This window comes from Poecilia formosa, unplaced genomic scaffold (assembly GCF_000485575.1).
Source record: "Poecilia formosa unplaced genomic scaffold, Poecilia_formosa-5.1.2 Scaffold150, whole genome shotgun sequence".
Taxonomy (NCBI): Eukaryota; Metazoa; Chordata; class Actinopteri; order Cyprinodontiformes; family Poeciliidae; genus Poecilia; species Poecilia formosa.
Window position 1 is genome coordinate 1496897 of NW_006800089.1, and position 25358 is coordinate 1522254.

The following is a 25358-nucleotide window of genomic DNA, read 5'->3' on the forward strand; positions in this document are numbered from 1 at the left end:
TGCAGTGTGATGGAGCTGAACAGGTGTGAAAGAAAGACGGACAACAAATCAGCCTCAGTTCTGTCTGGAGGAACGGGACAAAACTTCAACCAGCTGTTGAGAAATGTTTGTGGATGGAGATTATAATGTTTGACCAAAGTCACACAGTTTGAAAAGCAGTTCTACACGATTTGAAGAAATTTCCGTCAAATTTTCTATTTATTTTGACCGGACAAAATAAATAGACAGAAATAATTTTGGCAATCTCAATTGACCTAAAATAGAAACAAAAATAGTTGAATTTAATTTTATACCGTGAGGAAAAAAAAGTTTAATAATAATAATAAAAATAACACATTTTATTTATACAGCACTTTTCTAAAAACTTAAAGATGCTTTAAATAACAAATAGTTACACATAAGGAGATAAAACAAAACCATAAAAGGAGAAAAAAAAGTTTTCCAAGCATCCGTGTCAAAGCAGCTTTCTCCCCAAGAGTCCCCTACTCTGCTCCTTCAGACTAGTCAGCAGCAATTAGCAAACACTTGGTGGAACTAGACTCATCTGAGCTCATTACAGGAGCCACTTCTTAATGAAACACTGGCAAAAACTTTGTGAAAGGGTTAATAGAGGAGCGACATCATGGTGACTTCCTGAAGGCGGAGTTTCAGAAAAAATAAAGAGTTTGTTAAAAAAGCAGAGGCCTAAATTTAAGGTTTTAATATATATATATATACTATTTTAATAAAAACTGAAAGTAACAGTTACATGATTGTGCCATAGAATGGCACTTTGTGCCTGGAAATAAATAATACTGCCCCGTTAATCGAAGCGTCTTTACGTTTTCTGCAGAGATGAGAGAAAGAGGAACAAGAGTTCACTTTGGACAGCAAACTCCTGAAGCAATGCTTCATGTTCGCCAGCTGTTCAAGACGAGATCAAGTACAGATGTTGCAACCAGAGGTTGTGGTTTGAGGAAAAATAGCCTCACTCATGTCCCCGTCACAGATCACCTGCCCTTGACCCCTCCGCGCAGACAAGACCACACAGCTGGGTCAGCCGAGCGACCCCTCTGACCCCGACAGACAGCTCCTCGCCACCAAACATGCAAATAAGCCCACTGGCGCTGCCGGCATGTGTTTAGGTAGAAAATTCCAGTGACACCTCCATCTGTTCAGAACGGAGCGGCGGGAGAGCAGAGGGAGGTGTAGGAAGACCGAGACTGGGGGCTGGAGGGGAGACAGGTGAAAGTTAACCAGTGATGGGTGTCAGATCAGCCATCATACAAGGAAACAAAGAAAATGGCTTCAGAAAGTGAAGGACGCACAGGTGGACACGCAAGACACGTTCATGGTTTGGGAATTGAAAGCCCTATGCGGACGAGGCGCAACATTTTACATCAACTTAACGTTAAAACTACTTTTCACCAAAAGTAGTTTTAACTTTTGCTTGAGTCACTGCTAACTCACTGTTCTTGGTACCTTTTCACCCAACGGATCAGCGACACCCTGCATGTTGAAGCTTCAGCAGGAAAGAAGATTCTGGAGTGGCCTAGTGGCCTTTAAATAGGTTGTTTTGTTGCCATCAAGGTGGCGTGGTCAGAGTTAGGACTGAATCCATCATTTGAAAACCACCTTGTGCATTTAGTCACCTTTTCTGTATCCAATGTGAACATTTCATGAATGATTTGGAGCCTTTTTGGTGTGACAAAAGCAAGGAAAGCAGATATCTGGAAGGGACCAAATACTTTTTTCATTTGTTTTTGCATTGTAAGTCTTGTACGTTTTCTTAACACTGTTTTTTACGCAATAATTGTACATCACTGCCAAAGCAGATCTACAAACTGCTTTGAAAAACTAATTATCAGGTGTGACTGTTGAACTAGATTTTATCACAAGATTTTCCAACTAATTACCACTTCCTTTTTTCTTTTGATGAATAACTTTACATTTTTAGCTGTGAAATTCAATTGAAAATGTAACTAAGATGCATGTACCAAAGAATCTGTCAGCTCTGCTTTATTGAACTTGCTGCAGTAACAACCAAAGACAATGTATTTCCTTCAATGTATGATTTAGTGTAATTAGCTAATACTACAACACCGATGGATCACACTGACTTTATAGACTCGTAATGTGACAGCACGTATGCAAGATCGTGCAAAAAAAAACAAAAAACTGCTCACCGATTAGCCAACCATTGACTTTACTGTCAAGGTGTCAATATAAATCAGCTAAATCTTAAATGTGCGTCTGATATCTGAAAGAAAAAGGGACAAGGTGCTTTGCTACCAATTGTCAACACTACAACGTCAGTGAAACGTTTTAATTTAAAAAAATAGCGACGAGCAGGGAAGTAGGTCAGCTATGCCAGTTTGACTTTGGCAACCCTAACATGTAGATGTGCTGCAGGATTTGATGTGTTTAAAAAGAAAATAAGGCGACCTACACATCAAATTTGACAGGTCATCAGCAGAGCTGGTGTTCAAATGAGCTAATCTACCCCTGCTGTGTGCAGACGATTATTTATTAATAGCTGCAAAATAAACCTCAAGCCTGAAAACACATAATACTGTAACAGACTGAATGTTCTGTACTTTGTGTGGGAAATGTTTTTCAGTGTTAAACCCTGGTGTTAGTGGAGCTGTTGTCAGCCAGTTGCTATGGCAAAGGGTCAGTGTGTAGCGTAGCCGACACAAAGATTGAGAAAAAAGTCATTTTTTTTTCTGAATTATTTTCCTTTTGCTGTGACACACTGCACTAAACTGATAATACAACTTCAGGTTTCATTTTGCTAACTTGTCCTGCCGTGGCAGTGCAGCTACAGATGGTAAGTAAAAGAATCGTCTTTTTGACCTCAAACGTTGAGAGCAGAAGCAAAGTTTCCAGATGTAAACAATAACATCCAGAGGTTGGCTGTGTGTTAACGAAACGGCAGGAGAGACTTCTGAAAAAGACGGAAAAGTTCCTTCTGTGTCACTGGGAAGGCTTTGATCCAATCGAATCAAGCGTCTCTGCTGATCAGACGATCAGCCTCTCAGCTTCTCTTGGAAAGTTTTGGAGAGGAATCAGAGGACTTCCTGCTCCTGTGTCATTAATGATTGAAATCCAGAAATGGCTTCTTTTTTTCACCCCCCCCACCCCAGACTCTCATGAATAACGATGAAAAACTTATCTCTGTGGCTTCAGACTGAATATTCATCCTAACAAGGCTCCCCTTTTGGGTCTTATCTCAATGTGCAGATCTGCAGCTCAAACATGGCTGCTCTCTCCCTCTGTGATTTTTTTTTCTTCTTTTTTCTGGCCGATATTCGCCTCCATCTAGGTCAGCAGCACCCCACTCTGTACAATCTGACAACCTGATAACGCGATGAGACCATTAGCGCTGCAGGCTTGCGGCCCGGGGCGCAGCCGGCTCAGGCGTACCTGCGCCAGCCGCGGGGCCCCGAGTGCTCGTCTCTGGGAGATTAATGATCCCCGCAGCCGCACGGCGCGGACCACTCCTTGAGTGTGAAATACACCTCATGTGCCTGGCTGGAGCTCTGATTTATTCCCGCCTGCGTGCTTGTCCTCGATGTCTGCGGGGTGTGTGTGGAGTGTGGATGTGTGAGGAGTGGAGGGGGGGGCTTGTCTTTGTTTTACTGCCGGCGTGTAAATGAGCTCTCATTGTGCTTTGCTTGATTTTTTATTTGTCCTGTTAATCGGAACAAAATCAAACCGATGTCGTGGTAAATTATGGAAATGCATTGCCGGCTTAATCAGGCGAGAGAGAGAGAGAAAGAGAGAGAGAGAGAGAGCGAACACGCAGAATTATTTGCATCTGACGGGAAATATGAATAAACGAGCGGCACCGTCACATTGATGCCACTTTACAGATTTGTGTTAATTTCCTTGTTGTCGTAGTGATGTGTGAGAGTTGACCATTAGAATCTATTTATTTCATTTCTTTTAACTATAGTCAATCACAGTTCAGCTTGGCAGGGGTTTATTATGTGAAATAGACTTTTGCGAGCTTCACGTCATACTATGATATTCTGTCATCCGAAACAAACATGGAGTGTTGCCTGCATGTTTGAGAAATCCTTTAATCTCCATGGTAACCATTTCAGGGTGCCAAAACATTTATTCTCACCAAGCGCCGCTCTTCAAGCCGAGCTTCTACCTGACAGCACCTCTCCACCATGACTCTCCCACTCCTTCAGACTAGCCAGAAGCAATTAGCAAACACCTTGTGGAACTGCAAGTCTGCTGACCTCATTACAGGAGCTACTTCTCAGTGAAACGCGGGTAAAAATGTCATGGGGTTAGCAGAGGAGCCTTGTTGTGATGACTTCCTGAAGGCAGAATTTCAGAAAGAGTTTCTTAAAGAGACAGAGGCCCAATTTGAAGGCGCTAAATAATGACATATATTGATATAAACAGCATTTCTATAATGACTGAAGGAAAACTGCCTGATAAATACACAATCCTGCCCCACATAAGTGTTGTTACAATTGTGAGTATTGCTTCCTGGTTTTTATTCTTTATTTGAAGAACAGTTTTGTTCAGTTGGAGCAGGTGAAGGCGTTTTGGTTCATTTTGGATTTCGGTGCCCAGTCTGCCGGGTGGGGAGGGGCTTTTGGTCGGGGTTGGTGGGGTGTGTGGTGTTTTGTGGAGTGGGGGTGTGTAGCCATGCTTGGGCACCTCCTGGTTTGCAGTGTGGGGCTGGAGGAGTTCCCAGTCATTGGGGCCCTCTATGTTGGCCTTTCCTGCTTTTTCCTGAGGCTGCAGCCTCCAGCCTGCAGGGCGGTGGAGCGTTAACTGAACATGACCGCATCGCTTTGCACACAGGATTGTGAATGTCTGGAAAGCTGATTGTGCTTCTGTATATAAATGTGAGAATCACAGAAAAATAAATCTGACTAAAATGAAAGGAAAGGGGAAAAAAATACCAGTTAGTGGGATTAAAGTGAACAGGAGAGAAAATAAAGAAATGTAAATAAACTGGTAAAATACAGTTGCATGCTAACATACTATGCTAACTGGTGAATCATAAACTATATTCAAAATTTTCTGACATAAATAAATGCAAACTTGTTAACGTTCTAAGTGTGAATTCAGGTAAAATGTCTACAAGTTGATGAACTATAAATATTACATTCATCCTGTGGGAAGTGACCTCAGTGCTACTTCCTGTTAAGAACAAAATGGCACAAGACAGATTTAAGTCCGACTGAAATCCTCCAGCTCCTTTTTGGAAGTGGTGACATGGTCTTTTAAGATTTCTCTATTCATATTTTACTGGTGGGGGAAATTATAACATGAGAGAAAAAAAAAAACAAACGAAACAAAAACACAGCATTCCTAAAAATGGAAGCCCATGAGGGGCGATTAGACAACAAAGCGGGCCTCATTAACAAATTACTAGAGGCTGTTCTACATATTCACAGAATGTGCAGCATTCTTCAGGAACATTCGCTTGAATAAAACATTACATCATCTTAAAAAGAATCATGGCTGGAACACAATAAAGAGCTGAGGTGTCAGTCGTCAAACTCCTAATGTGCATATTGACACATTTCAGCCTTAAACTTCATTCTGTTTGATTTGAATGGTGTGTGACAGATCAACAGTGCAAAGTAAAAGTGAGAATCTGTGTTGCTTGCATTTGAATTCACCTCTTTATTGAGATACCCCTAAAAAGAAAACCTGTGTGACCAAAGAAAGTCACCAGTAGGAAACCAGCTGTTTTGTGAAGGCCAAATACATCCGTCTCAGAGCAAACACCATCAAAAAGGCTAAGACATCAAAAAATGTCAACGTGTGCAAAGCTGGTGGTTTGATTGACAACCGGTTCCAACTCGTTTGTAGCCGCAGTTTTACAGAACTAGAGGACTATGCTGACTATACTATATAGACTATACTGCTAAAACCTTGATTCTGTTTAAGGACATCAGCCAGCCAAATCTTGAATTACGTAAAACTGAAGAAAACATTTGTGTTACTATTTTGGCAACTTCTCAACAAAAGTTCCTTCATATGCAACAACGGCTGCAACACAAATGGATCAAAAGCTCTGGAGATTCCTGAATGCTCATGTTAGCAAATGTTTAACTCAAGAACTTCCTTCTTAGCTGTATTTGTTAGGTTAATTGTGTTTTTTACACCTGATAGTCCAATAGACTGGGTTGACTTGGGAACCAAACTGCAACATTTGTTCCACTTTCAGCCGGTGCGGTTCACTTTCATGCTGCACTGAGTCAAATAATCCTGGTGTTCCCCTCCTCGCCTGTGGGGGCGCTGCACCAAGAACCACAGAAGGAAACTACTCAAAAACTGTTATGCTCTTAATACAGCTGACCTCTTCTAAAATGCAATGCAACAATCTTTACAGTTGCACTCCGCAGCCATCACCCCCAGAGTGTCCTCTACAAACTGCTTAGCACCCGTTTAAATCAACAGGCAGCAGCAAACGCCTGGAGAGACGGATAGTGTTGCTTATTGGGGCTCTGTTGGCAGTTTGTCTGGGTTACAGGAAAGCAAAAAGGATAGCTGCTGCTAATGACCTTGGATGTACAAAAAAGAAAAAAAAAAAAAACAGTGTGTGCTTGTACATCATTAGTTAGGGAGACATGTTTAACTGCACACGACTCCACCTGTGGTGGTGTGTGACGGCCGTACAGGAAGGCGGAGTGTGCAGTCCTCTGGACCCGGCCGCATGCAGGATGTAGCCGACCTCGTCTTGCCGTTGCTCTCTCCCGCTGCGGATAAATGATGGGGAATCTGCAGGCAGGCCAACCTCACTGAGGTGATGCATGGAGCTGCCTTCGCGACCTTTCGTTCAGGTACACAGCTGCACCCAATTAGGGGACGAGTCCATTCGTTCCCGTGACTTAAGTCTGGATCTTTACTGCAAGTCTTTATCAGTGCGAGTCTGCAATAAACGTGCAGGTTCTTTAAAGATGACACAATCTCTTTCTAGTAGACAGACTGCTTTTACCAGTTAAAAGTAGATTACATAGTGTGTAAATACATGCCAATTTTCCACATGTTGACCACCTCACACAGTTCAGATTTTCTTTTTTGTTTTGTTTTTTTGCATGGTCATCCATGCTTGTAATTAAATGCGACCACAGTCAGACCTCTGTGAACGGTTTGCGACCCGCATGCGCAGAAGAACTTTAACGTCACACAACAAAATCTATTTATGGTAATAACGGATAATACGCCGTGAATGGATGGATTTTAAACGTTTATTCAGCAATGGGAGCCGACAGCATCGTCACAAAATCAGAACAAGATGAAGGAAGTTAATAGAACGAAAGCACAATGACTTTTTGTACCGACTGCAACTTTTGTAGAGAAGTGTGTTTGGACTTGTAGTCGGAAGTAAGAGTGGTGGGATTGTGATGCGATGCGCTTCAGTTGATTTCTTTCATAAGCTCATAATTATAATTTTCAGACATGTTTTACATTAAAGTTTGCAGCGTCTGGCTTCTGCTGGTACAGAATTACGACACAAGTGTCACGTCAATGACATAAAAGTTGCATAAAATGAGATGTGAGAGTTCAGACTGCAGCCGCTTTGAAAACATTCAGACCAGATATGAAAGTGGCAAAAATGTGAATTGTCTGAAGGGGCCGGAAAATATCGGAAGTGGGCGAGTCAGACTGAGGTGACACAGGTCACGTCCTGGGACAAAATAGTGGATTTGGTTCATATTTTATGTAGCTATGTTGCTAGTGCAAAAATATTTGCACATTTAGCTGGAGGTGGGCATTTATCGTATCGTTTATCATTTATCATGAACATTTGCTATCAGAGTTTTGATTTATTATCTTGATAAATTTTAATTGATGTTAATAAAGACGAACAAAAAACTGACATTGGAAATGTTATTCTGTTTTATTCATATCAGTATATTTGAATGATTGATTACTTATTAAATATAGTTACTGTGTGGAGTTTAGTAAATCACGCTACTTCAAGCGAGTGTCGTCCTGAAGAAGCCAATTTCAAATTTGAATGTTTTTCGAGAACAGGATTTGTGGCCCTAGAGTCACATTTACCGAAAATAGTTTTCCACCATCATTTTTATCGTTATCACAACAGTATAACAACAAAATATCGTGATAAAACTCAAAATCCATATCGCCCACCGCTACATTCAGCTCAAAGCGTCATGATTCGTCACAGTGGCTCAGTCACTGTAACTATAATGTTTCTGATTTGTATTTGTTAGAAAATGAAAACCACATATTCACCATTTCGGTGTTTTTCTCTGCAAATGCTTACAAAATACACCGTTTCTGGTTGCAACAATGTAAAAATGTGAAAAGGATTGATAGATTTGAAAGTTGTTTTGTTTTTTTTTACAAGGCAATGTAAAGGTTAAACAGTTGACAGAACCTAAAAGTGAGTAAAGTGATCAGCGTCTCCGAGATCATGCTGGGACCCCTGATGTGTGACGAGACGCCCCTGCCTGGGAAGCCAGCTGTTTTCTCACCGCAGACCTGCTGGTCTTCTCCGCTTCCTAATTTATCCTTTAGCTGCTGAAGCAGAAAATATATTTAAATGTTAACTTCACGCGAGTGTGAGGGGGAAGAAGCTCCAAAAACGCTGCTGGTTTCATAAATGGCGGCAATTAAAGACAAAAAGGCAGGTGGCGTTTCAGCCAACAGGACTACGGCGTGCGGGGAGCAGCAAGTGAGACCGACTGGGAAAATTAGGCATCGGGACTCGAGGTTAAAAAAGTAAAAACAAAAACAAAACAAAACGTAGAAGTGCGATCAACAAAGAAACAGAAAAATAAGTAAACTAACGAAGGTGAGAAGGTTTTGCAGCACAAACTCTCTCTGCTCCTAATTACGACACTGGGACATTTTCAGCCCTTCTCTCTGTGACATGAATGTTTTCCTTCCGTCTTTCCAGCTTTTAGAAAACTGTGCCACTTTATTTCAAACGGCTGCTCAGGGTTCTGGGAAGAGCTTCAAAACTCATTAAGCAACTCAACAGCAGAATCAGTGCAACCTGGGCAACGTTACTGAAGGTGAAGATGCTTTCTCACTTTTTAAAATAAAGTTTAAAAAAACAACAACACTGGAAATCACACATTTATCCTCCTTGCTGGTTTCTTTTTTAAGTAGCAGACGGAGATTTAATATTAGGAACAATCACTGAATTCCAAACCCTTTACCGGAATGGGAAAATGTAAATGTGTAAACATCCTAAAATGATGATTTATTTTAGTCTAACCTGTAAAGGGGCAGTATTCAGGACTGTGATGGCAACAAATTTCGCTGGATGATAAATTGTCCCAGATGTTATCGCAATAAACAATGATATTGTTTTGAGATCATTTTCAGGTACTTTATTGGTAATGGCATAATAATCCAAGAACACATTCTCAAATATCAATAAACCTTAAATGCTACTGAACATTTAACGCTGGAAATGGAAGACATTTTAGATGTCCAAAAATGAATAAAAAACAGAAACAACAAACAGAAATGAATTATGAAGTGTGTATAAACAAAACTGACCAAAGCAACAGACTGAAAACTTCTGTCATGCAATTTTTGGTAGAAAAACAGAGAGAAAAGACAAAAATAACAAATTATGCAAATGGAAATGATTGAGTTTGTTTTAATTTATCATGTGACTAATTGATTTATTGCTTACTGTGACAGGAAAAGCGGTATTATGTATTTTCTAGGCATATTGTGCTATAAAAATGGCACAATCAAGTAACTGTTACCTTCAGTTGTTAAAAAGTATTATATCTATAAAATATGACTTAAACTAAAGTCGACTTCGTCATTTAACAACTTGAAATTGGGCCCTGTCTCTTTAAGAAGCTCTTACTTTTTCTAAAACTCCGCCTTCAGGACGTCATCACAAAATGGCTCCTCTGTTAACCCTTTAAGAATGTTTTTACCAGCGTTTTCACTGACTGATGCTAGTTGGAAGCAACAGTCAGTGAAAACATGGCTTTCAGGAAGCCATGTTGTGATGACTTCCTGAAGGCGGGGTTTCACAAAGAGCAGAAGCTTCTTAAAGAGACAGTGGGTCAATGTCAAGGCATTGAATTACAAAGTCAAATTTCTTTCAAGTCATATTTGATATGTAAAGCATTTTTCCAACAACTGAAGTCAACAATGATTGTGCTATAACATAAATATAAAATGTGGCTGTAAAACTCATGAGTGCCCCTTTAAAAGCCTGAGTGACAGAAAAAAAAGCAAAAAATAAAAGAAACCTGTGATGGGGACAAGTGCTTTTACATTGCACTGTAACTGATGACTAATCCTCCTCGGTTTTTATGCTGGTCTGATGCTCCAGCCATTAGCAGCGTTCTTATTTCTGACCGCCCTGCCAGCTCAGTGTAACCTCTGCAGACCCCCCGCCTCTCCTTGCTCTCTTTATCCTCCTCCGCCCCCCGCGTGGAGCACAGCTGCCTTCCATCACCTTTCCAGGCCAAGTCCACTCAGCGTCTCGTTCTCTCCATTATTCACTAATCCCGACCCCACTGTGCAGAGGCCACTGTACATTCTGATAAAAGCTCCCGCTGCCTGGAAACGGATAATCAATGGAAATATTCTGTCAAAAAGAAAGGGCCCTCCGCGGTGTGAGCAAACACTCTGAACGGCCGTGTAAAGCAAACACACAAACACCACCTTCAACAGACACGTCTAAGGACTTGATCGTAATCGATGTAATTATGCCTTGATTTGTTGTTGTCACGTTTTTTCTCTGGCGTACAAAGTTGAATGCTTTGAGCTGATGGCGCCTCGGTTCAACAGGAAAACTTGGGAAGAACAGAAGTAAAATAAAAATAAAAGAAGTAAATTCACTGTGACATAATGGCAAGAATCAATATGACTTTTCCCTGCTAAATGGAAGATAATGGTATCACAATGGAGGCGTGTGGAGCTCGTCTGCTCGGCCGGCCCTGATTGATCTGTTACTGCAAGAGTCACTTTGGGGCCACCGATGGTGTCTGGACACATTAGCTTCACGCCATGTGTTAGCTGGCGCACACACACACGCACACGCACACACACACACACGCACATTTTGGGTTCATTGTCTGCCTTCAAAAAAAAAAACAGATGTCATTCCTTAACACAGTCATAAACACCTACATGCCTGGGTATTCAGGTCTGTGAAGGTCAGCACTTAAGGGGGCAGCATTATGGGAAATCAACTTTTTTTGAGCTTTGCATCATGTCATAATTATATTCCCTCGTCCAAAGCATACCTGGAGTGGTGCTTTGATTCTTCCTTCCTTTCCTTGAATCTCCCATGGCAACCATTCAGCTGTACAAAATGACAAAATGCCTGGGTGAACCTAGCTCCGCCTTCAAGGACGAAGCTCCTCCTAAGACTTGCAGTTTCAAAGCCTAGCTTCTGCATTACAGTTCACTAAATGTTCTGTCTCCCCCACTCAGCTCCTTCAGACTAGCCAACAGCAATTAGCAAACACCTGGTAGAACTGCGCATCTGCTGAGCTCATTATAGGAGCTACTGCTCAGTCCAGGGCTCCGACAAACGTTTGTAAAATGCTTAGTGGAGGTTTGATTGGTGTGATGACTTCCTGAAGGAGGAGTTTCAGAAAGAGCAGGAGCTTCTTAAAGAGACAAAGGACTAATTTCAAGGTGAAAAATTGCTAAGTCTATTTTTATGTTATGTTTGATATATGTAGCATTTTCATAACTGAAGGTAACACTTACTGTAAAATATATAATACTGTCCCTTTAAATTCTTCTAATGCCTGTTGATGTTGAACTAGACATCTTGGTCTTCTTTCAGCATTTGTTATTATTCATATACATGAACTGAGCTGTGGTAGAAAATATTTTCAAACTTATCTAATGTAACTCATATTAAAATTTAGATAGCTTTAAAAGCCCTAATGGTCGATTTATGTGTAGCGTTCAAGTCCACCCTGTTTCTCTTAAAGCTGCTGTGTTACAGTTTAATCAAGTTCAGTTCAGTTTATCTGTACAGCTAATTCGAGCAACAAGGTACTTTAAAATACCTTACATCATGAAAACATCAAAAGCTTTATAAAAACATCAATCACCAACTGTGTAACAAATGTTACATTTTATCAAGTGCCATCATCAAAATCATCAATACAAATTGAATGCTCCATTTATTTTGGTTCAAGTGCAACTCTGTGGGGTTTCAGCTTTGAAGGAACTCAGTGTTTGAGCTGTTTGGAAGTTTTCTGGAAGTTTGTTCCAAATTTAGAACAAGCTTCTTGTTAATAAATACGAGGAAAATGGATTTTGTGTGAACATCAACTTTACATAAATCTTCAAATCGTGGCTCACTTTTGGTGGACTCTAGCTCTGAATGGTGAATGTACACAGAGACCAACGGTGTTGCGTTCACAGCGTCACGCGGTATCGTAACTGTTTGATTTCATTTTTTTGCAGTGTGACGGCGGTTCCAGAAAGCATTGCAACCTTCTAGAAAACATACAGAGCTAAGCTAAGGGTCAGAAGCTCACGTGCATTCAGCATCGTGCTAAAATCACACCGCCATCCAGTGGCCTGACGCGACTGTTACACTCGAAGTATGTTGGTGGTGCAGTCAAAACGTGGAACCTTTTCCCCTCCAACGTCTGAAAAAAAACGTCAGTTTCCAGGCAGCAGTCACGTGTAAATGTAGCCACGTTTTCTGATTCTACATTTTAGCCATTCCACTTTCTGTGTCACTTGTCATTCTGTTGATTCTGCCAAGATTTGCGAATGGAGAGCTGCAGAGAGAAAGCTGCAAGTCGGGAAAACAGAAGGAATGGACCGGGACCAAAAACATGGCCTTTTCCTCGTGGCCACCATGATTTCATATATATACTATACTGTATATGTATATACATGATATGCAAAAGGAACATGACGCACCAGAGAATATATGGGCACCAGATGGTGAATCTAATTGCTAAAATGGTCAAAGAATTGGATGAAAAAAGGAAACTCATCACTGCAGTAAAAACCAGACCTTGACATTTTCTCTCTTTATGGCCACATACCGTCAGCTGATTGTTATAGAAGACTTGTTATTATTATCAAGGTACCAGAGAACCTAGTGTCGACTCCGTGCTGAAAAGTGAGTCGACTTCAGGCAGTCTGTGCGTTTCCCTCTACGTGTCACCAAACAACCGAGGCCCCTAAGTTCATCGCAGTCGTCGCCCGCCCACGTCGTTTCTGGGAGCTTACAGGGATTCTTGCTTTGCGCGCGCTGACAAGTTGCTCTCATTAGAGGCAGAAATCCAATCAAGTGCGCATTCAGAGGCGCGCTCAGTCGCAGCAGCGTGTGTTCTCAGCGGTAAATTGTGCTTTATGACAAAAAAAAAAAAAGGTCTGCACTGTGCTTTTCTACCTCAATGAAGTTACCATTAATAAAAGGCCATTTTTCCCCGTTCTGTTCATTCTTCAGCTTGATTGACACTTTTATTCTCTTTGCGGCTCGCCTTCGTAACAAATTGGGGGGATGTATTTATAGCTTCACAGGAGCTTGAATTTCTAGGTTGATTTTGATGTGAGGAGCCTGCTTGATATCACGCTGCGTAGAGGCAGAAACCTAATTAAAAAATCGGGGAGTAAAAAAAAAAGTGGTACATGTATCCTACTTCAGACAGCAGGGGATATTAAGAACCGGAGCGGAACCGGTTTCCCCATCGACGAGACGCTGGTACTGTAGAGCCTGGATCACACGTCGACTTCTGCTACCTAACCAGAATGTTGTGTAAGCAAGACTCAGAGTCCCACGCCAAATCACAGCCACAAACTCCTGCAGGTTTTAATTGGAATGTATGTTACAAAGTGGTGCATAAATGTGAATTCAACAGGAAAACGATTCTAGGTTTTTATTCTTTTTTTTTTTTACATAAAAAATCTGAAGTGTCATGTGGATTTGTATTTACCCACCCATGGTTTTCTAAAACTAGTAGAAAAAGATTTTTTTTATACAGCTTAAAGAGATGATTGATGCTTCATTCTTTCATATTCTCTCCCATCTGATTCACACTTTAGGAGTTTGCCTCCTTAGAACATGTAATATTGTTTTATTTGATCATTTGATGTGATGAACAAAATAACATTTACATTTACTGTTGTGTTTCTGCGCTGAAGAACATCATGAAATAATGTTTTCAGCATTTGCTGCGTCTCACTTAAAAACACCTGATTGGTTCTCAGGAGCTAACTTCTATAAAAAGAAAAATGTCATGTTTTAAAAAAATATATTGTCACTGTGTCCTGATTTTATAACATGAAAGAGATAATTTCAGAAAAAAAAGAAAAATCAAGTTCCTCTACCTCTTCTCTGTGGTCCTACTGCCATCTGCTCTCGATCAGAAAACCAATCAGATCCAGGGGGGAGGGTCTTACTGCGGTCAATCATCCTGGTGAAAAGGTTTTAACTGTACAGCAACTCAGCTGGTGACCACCCCACTTTTTTATATTGGTTTTGGCCCAATTTAGTGATTTTGATTTGTACTTTATGAAATAATTACTGGTAATAAATAACTACAATAATAATAATACTAATGATCCACGTGTATTTATAATAAAATACTAGAATAATATGACACTTGCATCTCCAATTATATTACAATTTTAACATTTATAAGAATACATTTTAGGAATTTTTAATATATTATGGCACTGTTGGCTTTCCATACATGTTAGTTGCTCTAAATATTAGCTTACTACTACAAGCAACACAACATCTATTTAGGTTAGCAGCTCCAAACGTCATGGGTTGAGCCAGTTAAACTTCAATATCAGTTCATAAATTTTAGATTTATAAAATTATTTGAGAATCATGTATCCTTAAAGTTTGTGGTTGTAACTTGACAAAGTGTGAAAACTTCTGCAAGACACAGTAAAAACAAACAAAGGAGTCTCTAAAGATCACTATCAAAATGTATATTTTCATTGAAAAGATTTTTAGAGCTATCAGGGCAACATGTTTTTTTGGGGGGTTTTTTTGGAAACGTCCTTGTCTCCTGTGTGATAAACACACCCCGGGATAGTAAAGTCGTTTGCTTTTTATTCACACTTTTGTCTCATTTCAAACATGACCTGGACAGCGCTTCTGAGATCCAGAGGCAAAAAAAGGTGGAGGACGACGTAATAACGGAAACAAAAAGATGCGGCCTCGTCTCGGGTTACGGGACGGGCTTTGAAAAAGTCCCCCTCTTTTGTCTTCACCTTCATTAATTCACCGACGCCGATAAGTGAAGGAAGGAGCGAAGACGACAGAGGAAGGACATTGCTCAGAGAGAACAAAGGGGAAAAGCCCGTCGTCCGTCGCGAGAATAGGAGGTAAACAACTTTTCAACACATAAATATTTAAATGTTTCATTAGCGGCTGCCTCATGAGGAGGCTAAGGCGAGCTCGGGGATTTAGCTCCGGCAGCCGGCACAAAGTCAAACCCAGTCAAAGACAAATCCATTCTGTCAATAAGAACAAGCAGTCTGTGGAGCTGGTGAATAATAGATACGGGTGTGTGAATAAATGATTCATGTCCAACTCAGAATAAAGGCATCACATATTTTAGAATATGCTTGATTAACCCATTGAGGTCTGGAATTCTGGGAAATCCTAATGGAGTCGACCGAACGAACGTTTTGAGTCATTTACCGATTCAGACATTCGGGGGAGTCTTGCATCTTTTAGACAGCGGAGTTGAACACGCATCAAATCAACATGAGCGTTATTTTAATATCTCTATTTCTATCGTTGCTTCTGATGAATGGATTAAAACCTCGACTTTTATCCTAATGGCTACATAAGTGAGCAAGATTGTGAATTTTACAACTGAAATATGTGAAGCACACAAAGTGCCATGAAGAAGAATCCAAACTAAACTGACTGTAAACACATAATAATGTCTCGGAGAATAACGGCTCTCCAAAGACCCGACTGCTACAAGACTTGAAGATTTAAAAAATTCAGTAAATTTGATCGTGTCTGACAACAGAAAGTCGACTAAAGCATCCACCAGTCTGGAAGGAGGTCAACCGAACATTTCCAAAGGTTTGGGAATCCAGTGAGAGCCGTGAAACATGGAGCAAAGGCAGCCGTAACCAGTAGAGGTAGGGCAACAAATAAGAGGGAATAAACGATTCATCAAGGAGTTTAGAAAAAAAAACCAAACATATAAAGCAATTCAAAGGTTGATATAAGCCTGGCGGGCTGCCAGGCTTTACTTGGGGCAAAAGGCAGATTGATATGTTCCAGGAGGGAAACAGGAATCAAACCCACAACTGTTAGACATTCTGCCCCCTAACAGAAGGTTAGCCACCTAGCTAACTAGTGGCTAAACACTAGCCACCAGGCTAACCTAGTGTTTAGCCTCGTGGCTAAACACTAGGTTTCTTATACATCAGTAACAGTGATAGCAAAGACAGGTTAAAGAGTCTTTTTGGTGAAACAGTTGGAAGCACAATGCCAACACATTATGGTCAGTATCTGAACACACAGGGAGACTGAGGACAGATGTCTCTTTTTATTCACAGGAACTCGTTAACCACTTCCTGTCTTCACTGGTATACGGCAAATAAAGTGACAAGATACGAATAAAAGCTTAAAACATTTTGGACCAATGTTTTAAGCCTTTAAGCTAAATATAAATGTTTTTTAATAAAAACATTTATATTTATTTAAATTATATTTTTATTCATGTTTGCCTTTTTTTCTTTTTTTTTTTTTAGATTTTTAAGACTAGATAGTTGGTGTTTAGGTATTGTTAATAATGTCTTCCAATAACACATAATTACCTAGCCATACGTTCAAATTTTCTGTCAAATTAAAAAATTTTTTAACCTAAAACCACAATGGGCTGCTGGATGACCGCCCCAGAGCCAAGCCTCTAGCCTTAGAAAGTTTTTGGGGGAAACCCTGCAATGCAGTCCTCACCTGCCTCAGTAAAGGTTAAAGTTAGTGATTTAAATACTAAAAAAGTCTTTGGGGGAAAAAGAGCTTTACGACCAAAACTGCTGCTGCCCAAAAGAAAAAAGAAAGATCGTCTAACCTTTGTTAAATAAACACCATCCTGATGATCCAGCGACTAATAATTAGCATAACTATTTATTAGTTTCGGGGTATAATTAGTGTTTATGACCCAGGTTTGAATGGTTTTATTTCCCCATTTAATAAATGAGCTCATCCAGGACTGAAGACCCCCGACGCAGGAAAACGCTCCAAATGTGGAAATTTATAGAATACTGGGATGTGTGCAGAGTTGGGGAGCACACATCCCAATGTAGCACACAGCTACCATTTACTTGAGGAACTTTTTTTTAAAAATTTACTACACTTTGACTTTTGCTTCATAGTAATTTTATCATAAAGTATCACTGCTCTTACTTGAGTAAAGTTTCTCCATTCTCTCCCCACTGAATGAAAAACAATCATGTTTTAACCAAACAATCACCAGACACAGATACAGACACACACCTGCAGTTTCTGTTAGTTTCATATGTTTTAAAAAGTTTATGTTGCCTGATTTTACTTGTATGAATTATTGTCATTTTCCTCCTTAAAATACCAAACTTTCCACCTAACTTTATATTTTGGACCATCTGATTATGTTATTTTTAAATATCAAATTGTTGATAATTTGATCAGTTACTGTGTACGTGAGTAGACTTTTTTTTATCTTACTTGAATAATTTTTTGAACGGATACTCTATTACTTCAGTAAAAATATGTTGACGCTGTGCTCCTCTTACACCTCTGGTTACATGTAAAACCTTAAAATTCAGTTTTGGTTTCCTCAAGTGAAACACAAGAGAAATCTCAGTTTTTTTCTGTTTCACATCCAGGAACTTAGTTGTACAACTTGTCGAACTCTCCCCCCGAGGTAAAACATGTTTTTCACATATTACATATTCTGCTATAATTATTTACACCTGTGCTTCTTGTTGTCATCTCATGTGCAACATTTAACAAATAATCTTTTCCCATCTCACTTCGTCTCCATGTACGATTTATTTTTTCACGAGCCGGAAATCCAATGACTTTAAAACCATCCGGTCCACATTTGTGTTTGATAAGACTGGAAATTATTTTTTCTCATCAGTCCTTCATAATGAGAAATTAAAAAAAGGGGAAAAAAAGGAAGGTGTGTGAAGACTTTCATAAATTACTTTAAATTAAAAATAGAAAAAGCTTTTTGGCATTTGAATAGGTCCTCAGAGATTTTTGTGGTGCGACGCAGCGTTGAGCTCCGCTGAATCCTTCATCAATCAGTAGCCCTTGAACTGCTTCTGCAACTTGATTAGAGTCCGCATGTGCTGCGCTGAATTAATTAGACGTAATTATGGAAGGCACAGGCTCGTCTTCAGAAGTTCTTGCTGATTATAGCGAGTGTCGGAACGACGGGCCAACGGGTGGAGGAAGTAACGTCGAGGTGGAGTTCTGTTGAGTCCCGGATTTTGGATTGGAAAACCTGAACCTGACAGATAATAAATCCCCCAAAATGTGTTGGTGTGTATAGTTGTCGTTCAACGACAGAAGAAGACTCAAATTTTTAAAGAATGGTTTGGTCAGATTGTGTCACAGTTTTAAAGCCGCCAGGTTACACTGAGGGTTTTGTTCTTTGTTTGTTTTATGGATCAATAGTTGATTCTTACCTCAATTGATGACTGTAGATTGCCCTTTAGGTGTAAGTCGGTGTGTGTGTGTGTGTGTGTGTGTGCGTGTGTGTGTGTGTGTGTTGTTTATCGTGTGTGTCTCTGTGTTACCCTGTGATGGACTGGCGACCTCCCCAGGGTGTACTCAGCCTCTCGCCCCGTTATCAGACCCCTCCGCAACCCTGCAAGGACAAGCAGGTACAGACAATGAATGGATCAATGTTCTTAACCCTTTCATGCATAGTGGTCACTACAGTGGGCAGCTATCTAAAAGACATTTTCTTGTGCTTCTTGGGATTTTTATGTTATAATTGGACACAGACCACTGAAGTGGACACTAATGCATCATAAAATACACCAACTACTGGCCATCAGCTGCAAATGCAAGAAATTATTTTTGTTAAATCCAATATGGCCGACAGAAAAAAAAAAAGCATGCCAACCAACCCAGTCCCTCCTTCTACTGTAGACGACTCTTACAGGTAAAAAAACAAAACATTGTGACATCAGATCACCCCTAAAGAACAATACTACTGATGTATTTTTCAAATAACTTTATATTTGGAGAAAATTACAATTGATCACCTAAAAAAAAAATGTACAAAATTTTTTTCCTACCTTTTTTTTATGGCTTAACAAAATAAAAATAAAAATTGGAAAAAAGAAATCCTGACACAACAGATCATAATTCATGCAATCAGGGTTAAAGAGGAGCTTGTGACCAGGATAATTCACAGGCGACCTATGTTTATTTTGAGTTGGTGGTTGTAGAATCAACAACCAAAAAAAAAGTGTGAGAAGGGAAGTTTTACCCAAGTTTCCGATTGTTCTGCAACGTCTTAAAAATGGGGAAAAATCCCTTCGGCACCAACTTTTTTTAAAATCAGGGTTAAAAGTGGCCTTAATGGTAGTTTTCCATCAATATCTCCATTCCTTTTGATTGAACTGTTTAGAACATTCCTGTAGGTGCCATTTTTGCCAAGTAAGAGTTTTTATTGTGGAATACTGAACAGTCATGAACTGTGAGTGGGACCTCTCCTCCGTGCTGAAGATGCTGTTCTGTTGGGATGTCCTGTACGGTTTGTTGAAGGAGGTCTAATGGAGTCCTTAGTCAGGATCAGAATGGAACCTTGATCACCCAATGGAGTCAATCAGCAACTCAAGCATAAAATAAAAACCAGATGACAGTCGTGGCTTTGAAGGGGATTCAGAATAAGTAACCATAGCTCTCTACATAACCAGAACATAATCGCAACCCTAGGCCAAAGCCTAAATGTTGCCATGGTAACTGAAAGTCGCAACATTTGAGCGGTCATTGGATTGCTTCTTTAAAAATGCAGCGTACCATCACCTGCCGTCCTCGCGCGCTCACCAAGACGGAGCGGCGCTGAGTGTCCCTCGCTGCTAATTCGCATGCAGATTAAACATCGCTACCCGGAGTGACGAAACGGATCTCGACAACTTCAACGGCAACATAACAAGTCAGTGCAGTCGGAATGACGGCGACGATGTGAGAGATGCAGATGCAGCGGTCATAATAGATCCAAACACTGACTCACAAAGTGTTTGGAAATACAAGAGCCTTAAATCAGAGCGATTAAATAAAACCGACTGTGTGAAGGTTTGGATTATACCAAGAACAAACAGTACTGATCTACGCTCATCTGCCTACAAATGTGTTCCTGCTTCCTTCCTTTAAATGGATCCCTGTTTTGTTCTCCAAATGAGACAGAACGCAGTCGCTGCTGCGTCAGGATGTTGCTGCATAAATCTGAAATGAAACAGCTCAGAGTGCAGCATTTGCTGCTGCAAGTTGAATGCTAAAGATCGTGGATCAGCCTCCCTGTCCGCAGCATCCACAGCAGCCGGTTCGCCTGGACCAATCGCTCCTCTCGTCTCAAAGCTTCCGTCACGGTTTCTCAGAGTAAACAACGCATGTTGGAAGTGTCTCGTTATCTGGTTGTTTGGCAGGAGAAGCGGTGCTAAAAAGTAAACCTCAAACTTGCGAGATGGAAAGCAGAGCTGTGAAATTTAATTTTCCTGTGCTGTTTTCTTGTAAACGTCGACAAAAGGAAGGCTGGGACTAAAGCACGTGTGGCTTACATCACAAATTGGATTTCACAACCAAAACTTTTATGATTGAAAGTCACTCAAAAAAAATATATGTAATTAGTCACATTCAATAGAACAGAATATGCTTTTTGATTAAGCTCATTTGTCAGATTCACAGCACCTTTTGAAAGTTACCTTTCAGCTGATATTGAGCATAGTTTTCATTAAACCCATATTTCTGTATTAAATTTTTCCATTTTATTGATCTGAAGTTATATTGTAATTTTAAAGTGGAAAATTATAATTAACAGAAGTAAAAAGTGGATAATACCACCTTTTGAGTAATAATCTATATGATGCGTCTCACTAAGCAATTAATATTCTAATTATGCATTTTCCAGACCCATTAGTGTCATTTTATAGAACAATCAGGTAACCATGTTAACTTAAGTTGTTATAAAAAAAAATACTACATATATCAAGGATGACTTAAAAGAAATCCGAGTTTGTAATTTAACACTTTGAAATTGGGCCTCTGTCTCTTTAAGAAGCTCCTGCTCTTTCTGAAACTCCGCCTTCAGGAAGTCATCACAACACGACTCCTCTATTTACCCTTTAACAATGTTTTTACCAACGTTTCACTGAGAAGCAGCTCCTGTAATGAGCTCAGTAGATGCTCAGTTCCATCAGGTGTTTGCTAATTTACTGCTGGCTAGTCTGAAGGAGCTGAGTGAGGACATCAAAGGGGAGGGAGCAAAAGAAAAAGCTTGGAAACTTGAAAATTGTAGCTCAGAGGAGGAGCTTTGTACTCAAAGGCAGAGCTGAGTTGACCCAAATGTTTTGCACAACTGAATGGTTGCCACGGGAGATTAAAGGATTTATCAAAGATGCAAAAAAAACCCAAAACAAAATAAGGCAACACACCAGGTGTGTTTTTGAAGAGGGAATAACATAACATGATTTGAAGCTCAAAAATGTTGATTTTACATAACACCACCCCTTTAGTATTCAAAATCAGAGACATGTTGCCAGAGCAAATGAAGAAAAAATAAAAAATAAAACCCCACCAATTTGTAATAAAATAATTACTTTGATTTTTTTTTGCAAAATACGCAAGTTCAAGTCATGAAGAAACCATCATATGGTTTATTAAGTAGCAGTTCCAGAAGTTTTAAAAAGGAAAACTCTGAATTCAGCTTGTTTACAGACAGAATCTGAGCCTGTTTCAGGATGTGGGCGGAAACTCGAAGCTGATTAACACACCGGGCTTTATTGGCTATTCATGCGCTTTTATTATTGCTTTTGGGCAGTAAGGTGCAGGTTTGAAGTAAACATATGTCTCTCATTAACATCTCCAACACATCACTCAGGCAGAAGGAAAAAAAAAAAAAGATACTTTGGAGAAGACAAGATCCACCAGAAACGAAAATGACACCAGGACTTCTTCAGTGATCGAAGGAATTCGTGTCTGCAGGAATACTTCTCAGTTTTGTGAGTCTGAGTGGCTTGCAGCGCTAGACGCAACAACATGGTTACCAGATGGATGAGCACCACACAGAGTAGCTGCATCTAGTAGCTGTAACACCCAAAATAAAATAATTAAACGTCGGACTAGTTTTCAGGCTGAAAGGAAACTTTGTCTAACATGTTATATTCATCGCCATCTTTTGCTGGTCCGGGAGAATCCTGAGCCGTTTCCCGACAAGAAACAAAACCACTCCAGTGGTTCAGTTCCACTAAAATTCAGAGGTCACGTACGACTCGGTGACAGAAGCTCACAGCTAGACAAGCCAAACCAAAGCTCACTCCCAGTTGTTCATGCTGTTGCTGCTCCCCCGCCAGCAGCCTGGCTGGACCATGAATTCTGCAGCATCAGAGACGCACAGAGAGGCGGAAGTGAAACATTTACTGAGAGCTGTGTACTTTCATAGACAGCTGAAACGAAATACGTACATAAAATGAAAAAAAAAAGAGCATTACGGATGAGGGAACAACAACATGATTTGAAGCTCAAAATCATATTACTCTGAGTTTTGTTTGAATTTGCCAGATGAGGATTTGAATTTCCAACCTCCATTATTCCATTGTTGGATTTTACTTTTCACTTCCAAACTGAGACGTTTTCCAAACCTGCAGCAAAACTGATTGTGCACATGAACGGTATAAAAGAAGAAGAAGAAAAACAAATCAGAAGCCAAACTAATGCCGAGGTGGGACTGGAGCGTCGTTAGCTCATCCTCTCACCTTTTAAAGGAAAGCTAACAGGAATATTTCCCCTTCCTGAAAGGAAACTACCAGCCTCTGTTGGCTCACGGTTTTCAGTGCATCAGCTCCTCTCCCATCGTTCCTGGTAGCTAACGCTTCTCAGAGTAATTTACAGAATCAGCCCGTCTATATGATAAATGATTGATCGTGGTCATTAGCGAGGTGGAACGCTAAGCTCTCTGCTGCGCTCCAAGCTAATTGTGGCCTGCAGCTTCTTAGTGATTCTCGCCGCACTTTCACTTTTCCTCCCGACTCTCAGAGCCGCTCGCTGAAATGACCCCGGCATTCCAGGCTTCCCCTGCGCCTCTAATAACAATCATCTGTTATCCTCCCGAGCGAGAAGAGAGGAGAGGAGAGATTGTCTCTGTTGGACACGAGTCGTCGCCGCAGCAATCGCAATCAGGTCTTAATCCGAGTTCAAACACATGGAAGGAATCTAATTTACAGGGACAAAACGTCTTCGGATTGCGGGGATTATGACTGAGAGCGTTTTGGTGGTGTTGTGTTGGGAGCGCGCTAATGCTCGCTGTTATTAGAGAAAATACAGAATCACTAACATTTTACCTTCATCTTGCTCCCAACATCTACTGTCGGCTTCGATTAGTTTGGTTTACAGGAAATAAACCAATTTAGCTTTTTATTTTCCAATTATTCTGTCATTTTTTTGTGTGTGGATGGAAATGAAAGATTACCGAGTTGTGAACAAAAAGCCGCAGTTTGATGTCATAAGAGATACTCAAGTCAAAGCCTGATCACATCAGCTCTGGAATAGTGTCTTTAACTCATGTTTTATGGTTTTTATTTCCTCTTTGACTTTATTTCTTAATGTTCCTAATAGGTCTGTCGCAATAAACGATAAATCAGTTAATCGCACGATGAGTTAAAACAAACTCAATAAAGTCCATTTGCATGAGTTAACTTTATTTTCAACTAGCTTTCTTTTTTCTTTTTTTTTTTTGGGGGGGGGGGGCGGGTCAGTCAAAAAATTAAATATTCACTAAAACACTTCAGTCATGACTCACACTGCTGTACCATAAACAAGCCTTTTATATTCACTCGAAAATGTTAATTTGCCAAATAGAAATTCAAGAAAATCGAAATCTTTTGTTCCAGTTGGAGTTTGAAACAAAGCAAATATTTCATAATATTGTGATGGTTATTGGTGCTCTGTTTTCCCTGAGCTAATAATCTTCTTTTCTTATCAAGCCGTGTGTCAAAAGGACCAGCGGGACTCTGAACCTTTGGCCAGATTGTCCAGCTCAGAGTGTCATAACTCTCCTCTTACTATTATCCCTGTGACTCCGACTTGTTATGCTTATGGGTCCTCACCTGGATTTTATTTAAGAATTTATTTTAGTTTTGTTTTGTTTTTTTCCTTTCTGTTTTTGTTGCACTTAAAGGTTTATATCGTCACAAAAGGAAAAGCTTTTTACATTTTTAGGAGTGTTTTTTTTCCCTGAAATTCAAGAAGAGATGAGAAACAAAGTCACTAGCTGCGTTTCCTTTGACCGTATAATTGCACAATTTGACATTTCGAAAATAAGTTTGCTTAATAGAAACGTGGCAATTTGGAGCAAAACCTTTTGTTTCTTGCTAAAACGTTTTGGCGCCGGGATGACGTGGTTTTTAGGCTGAAATTGTTTTATTTTGCAAAACTGCAACGGAAACACGTTTTTCCCCATCACACGAGTCACATGATCAATAACAGGATGTCGCTACTGGTGGAAACCACGAAGGAGAAAACAACAGGAAGTGCAACATACACCAAGACAGCCTTTGCTTATTAGGTGTGGGCATTCACAGTACCTAAAACCTGTGTGTAGGAACCAAAAGATCCCTGACCGTCGGATCTGTTCAGTGAACCGTACACACCCTGTTCTCCCAGGTCCTCGGGGGAAACTGTTGTGAAAGTTTTAAACATGTTCCTGCTCCAACAAACCTGAACAAAACAGCTGAATTACCTTCTCGCCCCAGTATCGAGTTATTGACCGGTCCATTTAAACTGGCTCCGCATTTAAAGTTTGGACAAACGCAGCCCCCAGAGTACTGGACTCGGGGTCGGCCAGCATGCAGAACGAGCTGAAACTTGGCCGTTCCAAAGTCGGCATAGGAACGAGGCCGCTCAGAACGGGAGCGAAAACTCTGCTGGAGAGACGGACGAACGCTTTCTCTCACTGTCCAGCCACATTCCAACTCCAAGCTTTCATGATTGCAGGTTTTTGCTGAGGTAATTGACATGGGGGAACCAACTGCAGTTTTTTTTTTTTTTGGCTGATTCTCAATTAGTGATCTTTAAAAAAGCCTGACCTGCTGAATCTGATTTTGGTCTATACCAGTTTCTTTTTGCCTGAAATGTTGCTAAATATAACAAGAAAGTTGAGATGGCAACAGTGGGGTGACTATTGTCAACTGAAATTGTGCAGATGTGA

At 40.3% G+C, this 25358-nt stretch overlaps 1 long non-coding RNA gene across 1 annotated transcript; it reads right to left on the minus strand.

Annotated features, from left to right (window-relative positions):
• Positions 1–4141: 4141 nt before the first annotated feature.
• LOC107837546 (uncharacterized) lies at positions 4142–24731 on the minus strand. Its single transcript, XR_001663563.1, has 3 exons — positions 24420–24731; positions 17256–17261; positions 4142–4151 (listed from the first exon to the last, which is right to left on the minus strand). It is a non-coding gene; the product is annotated as an uncharacterized LOC107837546 (long non-coding RNA).
• Positions 24732–25358: the final 627 nt, after the last annotated feature.